The following is a 13,487-nucleotide window of genomic DNA, read 5'->3' on the forward strand; positions in this document are numbered from 1 at the left end:
GACACGTTGCAGCCTTCATTGGAACTAAAGCCTCTGAATTGTATAAACCCTTAAACATGAAGCTGAGATAATTCTTGATGATGTTAGCAAAACTCTGATGGCTAGTTGAAGAATTCTGGGCTCTTACAGAAGAGCTACAAATCTATCATAAGTGTTCCTCTGCCCCACTCAAATCCACTTTTGTTTAAAGAAAGACCTTACGTTTGATATATTTCACACTTCAGGCAGTATCAAGGAATCTGTCTTTAGAAAAACAGCCAAACAGTCAAATTAGGTCAATTGTAGTACCAGCACAATAACAGGCAGGTAGCTAATCCCAAAGCCTTTATATGAAATCATATAGATAGGCCACAAAAATGATCTGAATTACAGACTTTGACTGTACGATTCCGAGAAGCTTATAGAAGCCATGTGTCACACCACAAAGAGGTGAAACTTAACAGGTCTGCTTTTATATTTGTGTTGGCTCTGGTAAAACATAGACACTGTTCAATCCAGATTTATCATTTGAAAGAAACAGCCTTTAAAGAAATCACATATGAACCCTAGTGGTTAGTGCAATAATTTATAGGACTATTCTAAGTCTACCCATTAAAGCATCAGGTGGTGTCTCCTATGCTACAAGAACATAGCTGACTACAATTAGTTATGAATGTTCTAGCCCAATACCTTTATGTGTCGCCAATGTTCTCCATTACTGAATTCCTGAAACGTAATTTTAGAGGATAACTCCTTATTGATTCAGTGGTTTTCCAGCAGCAAATAACCATTAAAGATTACAATAAAGTCTAAACTTCGAAAGCAGCTGGGATGCTGGCCAGGGATTTGCTCATAATGTGCAGGCATTTAGTAAATCTTATTGAATTAGAATAAAAGAAAAAAAGTGATTGTGGGAGGATTGATTTTAAATCCAGCCTGTCAGGATATCTTGTTTATACGCTGTTAAAAAGAAATTGCTACACTAGGAACATTGCGGATTTGGTTAACAATTATCCTCAAACAAACTTATCAACTTTCCATCCTCATAATGTGACTCTCTGCACTCATTAAATGGGCTCTTGAATAACAATTATTTATACTGCCAGTTTATGGTGTTAAACTGCAGCAAGCAATAGTGAATAATTAGCTCATTTCAGAGAGAAACTGAGAAGGGGCTCTTAGTCTGTAAACATGTATTATTCATAGCGAAGCAAGAGATAGGAACTGAACCAAATGAATTTGTGAGATAAAGTGCTGCAACCTCCAGCTATTCAATCCAGGCATTGAATATCCAGTGGCGTAGAACAGAGTTATTTATATAATTTAAAATATGTGGAATTTAAAGTTTCTCCAAATAATTCTGGGTTTAAATGTATGTAGCATGTGCCTAATCCAAAATCCATTTGAAGTCAATGGCAGTCTTTCACTTTCATTAGACTTTGGAGTAGTCCCTATGTTTGTCAGTTAACCTCCCAAAGGGTCAAGAGGACTCTGAGTTTGTTCTTTTGATATCTGTATTACTCCTTGCTTGTTATTTAAATTCAGCCATTTAATTTACCAGTTTTGAAATGCTCAGTGATAAATTACTTCCATTTTATCCACTAAATCTTAACTTTATGAAAAATTCATCCTTCCTCGTCTTTGGCCTCAGTCAAGAATGACTTGACTGTGGAGATTCACTGGGGCCATCTATTATTCATTCAGATTCTACTTCATTTTCTAGGGGGTAGGGTGGATATAAGAGTGATGATTCATTCAGTAAATGTCAGGGAACTGTAGCTTCTGCAGTGCTTTTTGATTTTCTGATTGACACTACCACTTTCAGGGTGACTGAGCTTATTTCCTGCTTTTTCTCCAGATTGATTGGTACTCAGCAAAGCTTGCCCATTGATATCTAATATTACTTTCCCTGACAACAGTGTGAATGAAAACTAACTCTTTGAGCTCCACTGAGGATAAATGCAGTAAATTTTAGACTTAAGGCAATGGTTATACAAAATCAATTTTGTAGTATCTTCTGTGGATGGAATTGAGTTCTTTGAAAATAATCCAGCCCTTAAAATCAGGATATAGGAGAATTTCAACAGTTTATTTTCCCATTCTTTTTTAAGAAGAAATGACGGTTGCAAATCTTCTCTGCAGAAAAGGACATATTATGTTTATAGGTTTTATTCAAAGTCAAATCAAATGCTATATACCAACATTCAATCATCTGAATTCTCTACTGCTCTTAATAACATATGAAAATGTATAGAAAAATCTCTAGGAAAAGTTTGCAGTAGGAACTCCATTAATATAAATATGAGCATGCGCCATGACATTACAGAAAATATCTCAACTCAATACATATTGATAATACTAACTCCTATTTAGTTTGTCTAACAAAAATTATTATGGAGTAGGTTACAATCAAGCTCAATTTTTCTACATTTGAAATATAAGTATCAATATGTATTATCTTTAGGGTAAACTCAGTCCTCCGACTTAAATCACAATTGGTTCCAGAAAATTGTCTCATAAATTGAAATGTCATAACTCAGAACTTCAGTGCTCTCTTTTGTGTATCGGGTATCATAAAGTTGAAATGAATGTTGTAAGTTGAATAAGGGCATCAATTCAGAAATGTCGTAAGTGCTGTTCATTGTAAGTCAAAAGTCAGAAAGTGTAGGACTCTCTGTATTAGTGAATAGAAGCAATGTGACCCCATCTAATAGTTGCAAATATTGATTGTGTTTTCTCTCACCAAAAACCTGAATTTGGGGGGCAGGGAGAAGGAAATTACTGCATTTTTATATTAAGAAAAACCTTTGCACCTTAATTTAAATGCAATTATTAATTAAGCACTACAATTTACAAACAGCTAAACTCAACCTTGAATAACAGCTCTACTCTTAGTTCTTCCTACAGCTGACTCTCATGCCAATCTTCTAGTCTTAATATTCTGTTTTTCTCCTCTCTCGCTCTCCCAGTGGAGGGCCTGACATCATGCTGTTTTTACAAAAGGAATGTTCTTTGTTGTTGTTATAGTAGTTATATGGTGACCCTAGCCTCAGATCCCTTTTAATTCTTCAGGAGACCATACCTGTGGTGACAAGTTTTTCTACCTTCACCTATCATCCCAACTATGTTAACTCAATAGGCCCAAGTGTATTTGGCACCCTTAAGCCCCATTTCCTCGAGGAGGCTGTGATAGCAGTTGATACAGGTAACAAGTGCTCCTTTTGATCTGTTTAGTCAGCCAAAATTCAGGGTCTTGCATGCAGCCTATGTTAAGAAAAGAAACTGATATTGGACTCAGATATTTTTCATGCAATACTGTTTGTTTACAACAAATGTACCCAGTGACCTGTTTCCCTGAACCCAGTAGGGATCAAACACCAGAAGATAGTTTCTTTGCTCAATGCACACATAAATTGTCCTTCTAGGTGGCACTTAATCCAAAAGCTCTCTCTTGGACCCCCAGGGGAAAAAGTGTTTCTCCGGCTCTCCTTAGTTTTCTGCTGCTTCTCTCTCTGATTCTCTTCTATTTTTCTCACACACAGATAGACATTGACAAGCCAATCAATATCCGGATTTTTGCATTTATTATCTGCCTTCAACAAACTCCCTTGTCTTTGTCTCTGCTATTCAGCTTTTATTATGGCCACCTCTAAACTTACCCCACCAGAGATAGATCTTCTGGTATTCGATTTAGTGGGTCTAGTAAGGAGCCGCTAAATCGAACGGTGAGGGCACTCCTGGTTGATACTGGTTCTCCTTGATTCTCAGGGACTAAAGGAATAGACAGCGCCATGCTTGACTTAAGATACGTCGACTACCGCTACATTGTTAACATAGCTGGAGTTGAGTACCTTAAGCTACCTTCTGGGTCTACTATAGACCTGGACTGAGATGGCTGTGAAATTACAGTTGTGTTGCTAAAAGTTGGGCAGTATAGCTGCTGTTTGTTGACTCTTTTTTCCAACAGAATTCTTTCACCCCAATCAGCATCATTAGCTTTGTCAGCAACAGAGCACATACTTTGAGTATGTCTACCCTTGCGCTCAATTGATAACACTTTTATCATTCATGGGCACATATCCTCACCAACTGACAATGTTTTGCTGTAGCACGTGCCCATGTAAATGCTGCATTGTTGGCAAGAACACTGTCCAACAAAGTGAAACCCACTCATTGGGGGTAGAATTATTATGTCCGCCAAAGTGCTGACAAACAGTATTCACACACTTTTAGCAACAAAATACAGGACTATGTAGCACTTTAAAGACTAACAAGATGGTTTATTAGATGATGAGCTTTCCTGGGCCAGACCCACTTCCTCAGATCAAATAGTGGAAGAAAATAATTACAACCATATATACCAATAGATATATGACTGTAACTATTTTCTTCCACTATTTGATCTGAGGAAGTGGGTCTGGCCCACGAAAGCTCATCATCTAATAAACCATCTTGTTAGTCTTTAAAGTGCTACATAGTCCTGTATTTTGCTTCAGCTACACCAGACTAACACGGCTACATTTCTATTACTATTTTAGCAACAAGGCTGTATTGACATCCTTTCACACCTCTGAGAGCTTGTCCACACGACAGAAAAGATCGCTGATGCTGCAGTCAATCTCCCAGGGTTCAAATTAGCGAAGACCTGCTAATTCAAACTGAGGGGGGACTCGTTTCAGCATTAGTAGTTCTGCTTCTCAAAAGGAGTAAGGGAAGTCAATGATCTCCAGCTGTGTGGGCAGCACCAAAATGTGATTTAAGATACTTTGATTCCAGCTATGTCATTAAGTAGCTGGAGTTGTGTATCATAAGTTGGCTTTCCCCTTTAGTGAAAAGCAGGCCTGAATGACAAAAGTTTTATTGGTCTCTTGCCAGTGTAGACATAGCCTTATAGCTTCAAACACAGCCTTGCATGTAGCCTGTGTTTTGACTGGTGGCTTTGGCTGTTTCAGAAAGGTGCTCTGCTGGGGATTCATTTATCCTGAATAAAGGGTGGCTCATAGCTACCAGCTTCAATGAGATTTCATCCCAGCCCCAGTACTCAAAAGTACATGACTCAAAAAGTTTCCTTCAAACACAGTACTATTTATTTATTCACCCAAAGGTACATAGAAATCAGACACAAAACTTAGAACAACAAAGGTCTATTTCACCTTAGCTAAAGCTTAATTTTTCCTTGCAAACTTTGGTAAATTTTATTCAGCCCAGGTATCTCCACCTTTGAGTTGGAGAGATGCTTGCTTCCTGCAGCTTCTATCACCTCTAATAATCACATGAATCTCCAGCTCTATGCTGACCACCAACTCCTCTCCTCTGACATTTCTAGGCCCAGGATCCTTTAATGGTTTAATATTCATTTTGATTTTATGCCCTGGTCTAGAAGAGTAAATCTTTCTCTCCAGGCAGGGGCATTCTCCAATTAACAGCTCCTGACTTTTATTTCCTTAATGTCCCTTTTCTCTGTCATTATTTCACCTTACGATTGCTCATCTTTCTCCCCCAATGCCAGTCTCTTTTTATTTAACTCCTATGAAGTCAGGCAGGATAATATCAAACCTGTAAAGTGGAAACATAAAATATTTATAAACACTAGTACAAATAACTCCCTTGTTTTCTGCATTTTTTTTAAAAGATTTTCATTTCTTCTCCTTCAAATGCCTTGGTAAACCCCATTATTTCCATATATGCTTCCTGCAATAGCCTCATTACCACTGAGCTACCTGAATTGTTCTGTTTTGTCTGCAGCTAGACAAATTCTTCCTGTGTCCTATTTTGTCTCCCAATTTGCCCTACATAAATAAACCATCTCTAATATCCATTGATCTTAAGTATTAACAATGAACCAGTTAATATGAAATAAGCATTGGCCAGCATCACAGCTCCCTGGTTGTTTTGTTTTTTGTTTTGTTTTTCACCGGAGAAGGCAAATGTATCAAATTCAAGGAAATCAGTAGCAGCAGCACACAAACCATTTTCCTCCACCATGCAGCTTCCTTATGATTCTCAAAATGACAATGAGTACAGCACATCCAGTGCTAATTTTAGGGCTTCTCCACTATGGTTCAATGGACTCGGATCAGGGAGACATGAGAGAGTGACCACACAATATTTGATTGCAAGCATAAAGCCCAATAGAACTCTTCAGGTAGCTCTGCACTACAGCTAAAGTAAACCTTGCAAAATGCCATACTTACATCTGACAATGATATAAAAATGGAGTCCCTGTTAATTCAGAATGCTCACCAACACAAAAAGATATTGGAGCATTACCAATTGAGCAGTATCCTCTCCTCATCTCTGCTTGAAATAACACGTCTCTACATGAAAGGAAGTATTGTTCATTATTTAATGTGTGTCAAGATCCAGGATGAATTAATTAAACTGGGAAACAGGCACAGCAGTTTAAAATCCAGGCACCATATAAAATTCAGTAAACAGATAGTTAATTAAAAAAACCAAAACACTTATCTCAGCAGCCTTTGTGAAATGAAAGCAGGATATTTTGGGAGATGTAACTGCAAAGATGTGAATGCAACAACCATTAAAAACATTTGCACATCTGGCTTAAATAAAACAATGATGTATGCATTAAATTACACAAATTAAACATTAATGTATAGATGGAAGTTTCACATGAAAAAGAACTCTCCAAGTTTAACTGCTCAAAGCTAGGCCATTTTGAGTTCACTTTGGCTCTTGGTTGAATATTTTGCTCTAATCATCAGATGGACAAAATCTGAATTCCAATACTGACCCAAAGTTAGCTATCTGTAAATTTTGTAAGTGACTTAGTAACAGCAGAGATAGTGACTGGTTTCTCACCACACTGAGGTGATGTCTATGCTGCCATAGTTTTTTTGGCAGAACATATGCAAACCACGCTCTCATTTGCATATCTTCTGCCGATCCTTTTTGTGGAAGTGATTTTGCCGCTAAAAAGCCCCATGTAGACGGTGCCATTTGTCAGAAAAAAAAGCCTTTTTTCTCAACTTCCCTTATTCCTCAAAAAATGAGGTTTACAGGATCTTGTGAAAAATGGTTTTTTTTCTGACAAATGGCCCTGTCTATGTGGGGCTTTTTAGCGGCAAAACCTCTTCTGCAAAAAGGACCGGCAGAAGATATGCAAATGAGAGTGTGATTTGCATATCTTCTGCTGAAAAAGAATGGCAGTGTAGACATAGCCTGAGTGAGAGTACTCAAGCCGGGGGAAATAGAGATGGGAAAAGGATTTGGTCTGGCAGTTGGATAAACAGCAGCTTGTGGGCTTGTGATGCTTATCTGAAACTTCAGGAAACCAAATAAAGTTTCGGCTGTCTCTTTCTTTACCTGTACATTGTACCCTTATTATGCTCACATGTGGGCAGGATTTTCTGGTGATACTGTGAATGAAATATCTCTCCTTTTGCATCACTGTTTGCTTCTTAAGAACATAATCTTTTTTTTGTTGAATGCCTCACAGTTCTGTAACAATATTTTAGCAAATTTCACTTTCATGGCTGACCAAACCCCTTCATTGAGCAGGATGTAGAGAGATGACCACAAGCAAAAACATCTCTCTAGAACAGATTGCTGGATCATTCCCTCCCCTGGAAAGCAGAGGAAAGCCACCTCTCTTTTTCCATTCTAGGACCTTGAAAACAATTGTTTTCTGCAAATGGTCCCTCTAATCTTTTCCATCCATGTGCATATTTTTTCTATACACATGCAAAATGATTGTGTGCACCAAGGCATGTGCAAATAGGCATCAGTAGAAACAAAAGACTTAGCTACTAATCAGCTGGGCAGCATTTGAATCTCTCCTGAGCAGCCGCAGAAGCACACAGCTTACAGGAATCACTGATGTTCTCCAAATGTTGGCCAGACTTTAAAGAATAAATTACAAACCAGTAATGCAACTCCTGGAAGGAACTACAATCCCCAGCATCCCCAGACCTTCCTTGAGATGCTGTAAATATTTAAAATGTTTAAAGCATTAGTACTGGTGTGGAGTCTACTCATTCATAGACTCAGTGTCTTCTTTATGGGTCAAAAGTAATGTGAGAATGAAGGGTAGTAAAACAGTCATGTTCCTGGAGCACTGAAAAGTGCAGGTATTTTGATCATGTATGTTATGGGGGAAATTTCTTGGCTTCTTCTAAAGGGGGGGGGGGGGAATGCTACCATGATCTTTGAATGCCTGAAGGGAAACCGTGCCACCAAGAGGGAAGGACAGCATCCCAAAGAGAGTAAAAGAAGACAGAGACTACTGAAGGGCATGTTCATTGGCATGGGCTGAAGAAACCAAGAGCAGTTTGAGTTCCTGAACCCCTGGGAGAATCTGGCTAATTGTCAGGAAGACGAGACAATGATGAACTGATAGAATTGTTGGATGAATGAGTTCAGGGTCCCCCTTCTGCAGTGGCCACTGCACCTGCTTGAGAACTAACTCCACCACCTCCTCCCCTCTTCTTTTTCCTCTGGCTGCTGCCCAGGCTGTTGCTGAGGTGAAGGATCCAACACATCCCTCTCCTCGCCAGACCCGAGTGATCAGGAGGAAGTTGAAGGACTGTTGGAACCACATCCTCCACCAGCATTCAAAACCTGGACTCTCCTGAGTATTCGGTCAGGAATGATGAGCCTGCAGAAGTCCTAGACCCCACCACGTGCCTACCTCCAAACCTCATGCAGGCAATGTCCCTGTTTGTCCACAATAATAGTTTCCCCATCATTTCCCTTCCCTCCCCATAAGGGGGAAATCAAGGAGATGGTTGCAAAGACATTCACCTTTGGCAGTCCCATTATATTTTGTGGTTTACATTTCTTTTTAAAAATATTTCAAGTACACATTTCATAGAGTAATTTTAATAAATGTTAAAGTTTTCCAGACTTGTGTGTGCTCCCCATCCTTCCTTAGAATCAAAGTGAGATATTTCCTAGTTCAGCATTGGGCCCCACAATTCTGAGCACATGAATTAGAATGAGGTAACTGGTGCTATCAGAGTGAAATCACTTTTCTCTCTGTCTCACATCCACAACTGCCACAGGATGAGAAATATCCAAATATGCATGCATGGGGGAAGGACAGTGCAATGAGTGCTCTTTCTTAATAGCAGAAGAAATCATAATATAGAAAACGGGTCTTTATGGCATGGTTCATATGAAGAAAAATGAAACAATTAAAATAACAATAAAGGCATCTGTCACTATTCACTGATTAATTGGTCCCTCTTTCCACTCAACACTTCCAATCCCCATCCATAACCAGTTGCAGCTTTAGGATTAGTTAGCAATGCTGAGAAAGAATGATTACAAAAATGGGTGCATTTTCCAGTCCCATACAAAATGTTGATGAGGTTGTTAAGAGACATCTAGTGCTCTGGATACCAAAAATTCCTAGACAAGTGTGAACAGTTAAGACAAAAGCAGGGACAGGGAAGCTAAGGACTATGGGCTGGATCCAGTCTGCCTAGTCACTGAATCAAGCCTGCAAACTGCCCAGTCCAGCCCATGAGGCACCCTACCAGGACCCTCAGGCACAGTGTTGCCTGTCCTTGGAATCAGTCAAGAAAAAAGCTCAGACAAAGGGTGAACTTGAGCAGTATTGAAACTTGTTTTATTAGTACAGATTCTTAATGGCATGGCAATACTCTCACATACACATCACATTCATGCTGATAGTTTGGAGGCAGACTGCAGGCGGCAAGAGTTGGTTTCAATTTCACAGGTGGCTAAGACTGGCTGGACCATAGTTTCCTCAGAGATCGGCCTTGAGATAATGAAGAATTCCCTGAGGTCCCTTGAGATTCACAGGAGGGCTCTACTGCTTTCAGTCCACTCTCGAGCTTTGAGTGCTGTTACATCTTTCCAAGACAAAAGACTCCACCTGGCAACAGGTTACATCCATTTAAGTACTTTGTAGACAGCCATCAAAGATATTACATACTATTCTGCTTTATGATTGGCTGTATCTCATTCATACTTCATCATGCATACACTGACAGGTTACATATTCATACGGTTTTAACAAGCATCTAACATTATTGGGGACTTTCTAAACACAGCTACTCAGCATAACAGGAAACTTGCTCAAACTGTAGCTGAGAGGGCATTTGAGAGGGTTGGGGGTTGTGTCTGTTCACACAGAACAGCTGTTCCCTGTGGCTCTCTGCTCCCAGTGCCAGAGGAGAGGAGGCTTCATGGAAATTGGTCAATGGGAGCTGAGAGATTTTTCTAGGGGAGGGGAAAGCAAAATTTTCCCTACCCTCAGTCCCTGGAGCAGAGAGTGACATGGAGCAGCCAGCCAATTTCAGCAGCCTGGGATTGCAACAGGCAAGAAGCATGCCTTGAGGTCCTGCACGATTGCTGACTGGGAGTCCCCTAATTAAGCACCTCCCAGCCACAGTCTGCCTCTGACACCACACCCTCTCCCTCCGCCCAACTCCCTGCTCCGGGTCACTATCTAAACCTTCTGTACCCTCTGTTTCTTCTTCCTCAGGTCCCTCCAAGACTCTGCACTCCAAGCCTCTGCCCCAGATCACACTCCAACCTCCATCTCAGACCCCGCACCTCCTCCAAGAAAAGTGCATCTCTTGACCATTTCCCAAAATCATGGAATAGCCCCTCCCCCACACTAAAAATTATTGCCCATGCCTGAACAAAATCATTTCACAATGACTGCATTACTACTCTGACACCAGCTTCTACAACACAAATCCTATCCCCTGGTGTTAACCAATGTGTGAAATTTCACAGGAATAGAAGGCCAATGACTTTCAGCTGCAGAAGAACACGCCCAGCAAGCTATGAAGCCTTCCAACATGTGCTACTGTCCCAGCATGTGCTTTTCCAGCAGCTGTCTGGGATGTGAGGGTGGCCCTTGACACAGGCAAGTGTCATTCCCTGATGCCAAGATAGGACATCACTGATTTCTTAGAATGAACATATGGCACATGGTTTGTAAATCAATTTGCAAACCACTTGGGACAGAAGCACTCACAAATGCCACAGGCTCCCATTATATAAAAGGTATTGACCACATTGGCATCCAGATGGTACCTAGGCAGCACCATCAAGCTTCCCAAATGTGCACTTCATGACCAAACTGAAGTTTCTAGCTGAATATCTTTTCTCCAGGATTACTCAAGTTGCAGTATGACTTAATGAATGAAGTTAGGGGCAGGTTCTCCAAAATAATAATTGACACAGGCACACTATAGAGAACAATATTGTTTCTGGAGGAAAAAAGTCTCTTCATCCCCTCTCAAGTATAATCCTGAGTTCATCAGCACCCTGGTATCATGAGCCTTTCTAGTATTTCCTATCCTGGTATTCATGAATCAGCGTCTGTGGTCCAAGTTACATGTATCTGATAGTTCATGAGAGAAGAGAGGGTCATCCAGATGCCATTGCAGATCTCCAGGCTACAATAAAGTATTGTAGAATGAAACAGCTGCTTTCCAGATCCACAGCGTTGTCAGTCGGGCACTGGGCAGCCTGAAAATATGATTCTGCTGGCAGTCCACAGTCATCTTCTCCAAATTAAAGAAATATCCTGTGGGATCATCAGTATCAAACAGCTTGGTTAAATGGGCCCAAGCCAGAGCTCAAGTAAGTTGTAAAACACAAATTGGTCAAATTATGCAATTAACCAATTATCTACAGTAGGTTTCTTTCTGTTCTTTGGCTCTGTGTTTCCTAGTTGAAGAAAAGACAGGAAAATTATTATTAGCTAAAATAGCTTTTCAATCAATCAAATTACAGAAAACATAGTAAAGATGTTTAGACTATATTTTGAACAATGTAAAAAATTGAACTCAGCATGGGATATTACAATTTGAGAGATAAAATATTTCAGTTAACAATTTAACATAATCTTGTTACAAAGGCAAACTTTTATTCTAGCTAATTTCACCTGACCAGGTGAAATTGGTGCCTCTATAGATCTACGGATCATTAAATATAGATCGATGTTTACTTACAAACTGTCTTGTATGCCAGTGTAGGGAAGGCTCATGACACAGTTCAAACAGTTCTAAAGCAGAATTTTGAAATGTAGACAAGTAACTTCATTATCAAACAATGTCAAGTTGGGTCATAATTACCTTTTTCAAAGATATGCTTTGTCATTCATACATGCATGACATCACAACCCCAAATAATATCAGGTAATTTTGAAGCTTTTAAGATTTCTTCAGAATTTCACTCTTTTAGGTTCAAATAACGTTAAAATATTCAGTTAACCAAACAAATCAAAGTGACTTCCTCCTTTTGTCCAAGAAGCTGCTTGAGTACAGTCTGTGAGATTTTTAAGCTCAACTCTTTGAAACACGAACGGTATGTCTAGACTACTTGGCTCTGTCGCCAGAGCCATGTAGATTAGTTTACTAGACATACCCAAATGAAGCCGCGATTTAAATAATCGCCGCATCCTTTAAATTAAAATGGCTGCCGCGCTGTGCCGATCAGCTGTTTGTTGGCTCAGAGCTGTAGTCTGGATGCTCCACAGTCTACATCAAAGGCATTTGTCGACCTCCCTGGTAAACCTCATCCCACGAGGCATACCGGGGAGGTTGACAAATGCCTTTGATGTCGACCACGGAGCATCCAGACTACAGCGCTGAGCCAACAACAGCTGATGGGCACAGTGCGGCAGCCATTTTAATTTAAATGAAGCGGTGATTATTTAAATTGTGGCTTCATTTGGGTATGTCTAGTAAACTAATCTACATGACTATGGTGACAAAGCCATGTAGTTTAGACACATCCTAAGGGCACATCTACAGTTGCCACTCCAGAGATCAACGTTCTGACCTAGTATAGACCCGCTAAACTGAATGCTGAGGGCAGCTCCAGCTGGCACGTCTACACCCTGCAGTTGCTCCCTTCGGATGCCACCAAGCTCAGTTTAAAATAAGCCAACCCCAGCTATGTATTCTACGTAGCTGGAGTTGCATACCTTAAGCAGACCTTCTAGGTCTAGTGTCGATCTCACCTAAGGGTTTCACAAAAAGAAGTGCAGTTTCCTCTTACCAATAGGAGTAGGGTTAGTTATTTGATATGAGTTTCTCCAGCCACCAGGCTCTCAAATGAGTCAGCATTTAAATGTAATTTCTAGACAAATTAAAGTAAACTTGCTACTAAAATATTAATATGCAACATTAATTTTAGTAATTCAGAGAGTTTTAACTTGAGGTCAGACTGCATGAAAAGAAATTAATGAAACCAATTTATCACTTATATATATAATTTCTATTTATTAGTTGAAACTGACAAAGAAGGTGGGTTCTCCAATTCAGTTGCATAGTTGCAATGACTGTTTCCTTGAGACCGTCTATGCAGGTGATTCACTGAAGGTATTTCTTGATCACTTTCTGGAGTTTATGCCAATCTTCTCAGGTAGCATTCAAAAGGAAGGGTTAATAGGGTGTTTGTCAGTGGCAAGACTTTAGTTCAGGGAAGGGCAGTAATTTTGGATGGGGAGCCACTCCAAGATTTTGGTAAGTCATCAAGAGACACATTTTTCTATGGAA

At 39.9% G+C, this 13,487-nt stretch overlaps 1 long non-coding RNA gene across 1 annotated transcript in view; it reads right to left on the reverse strand.

Moving 5' to 3' along the window:
* Positions 1 to 9,550: 9,550 nt before the first annotated feature.
* LOC142829975 (uncharacterized) overlaps positions 9,551 to 13,487 on the reverse strand; it is a 64,261-nt gene continuing 60,324 nt past the window's right edge. The window contains exon 3 of the long non-coding RNA XR_016348672.1: positions 9,551 to 11,652. This is a non-coding gene — a long non-coding RNA (uncharacterized LOC142829975). The remainder of the gene's footprint in view (positions 11,653 to 13,487) is intronic.

The sequence above is a fragment of the Pelodiscus sinensis genome, chromosome 1 (genome assembly GCF_052426305.1).
Source record: "Pelodiscus sinensis isolate ZL-2025 chromosome 1, ASM5242630v1, whole genome shotgun sequence".
NCBI classification, from domain to species: Eukaryota; Metazoa; Chordata; order Testudines; family Trionychidae; genus Pelodiscus; species Pelodiscus sinensis.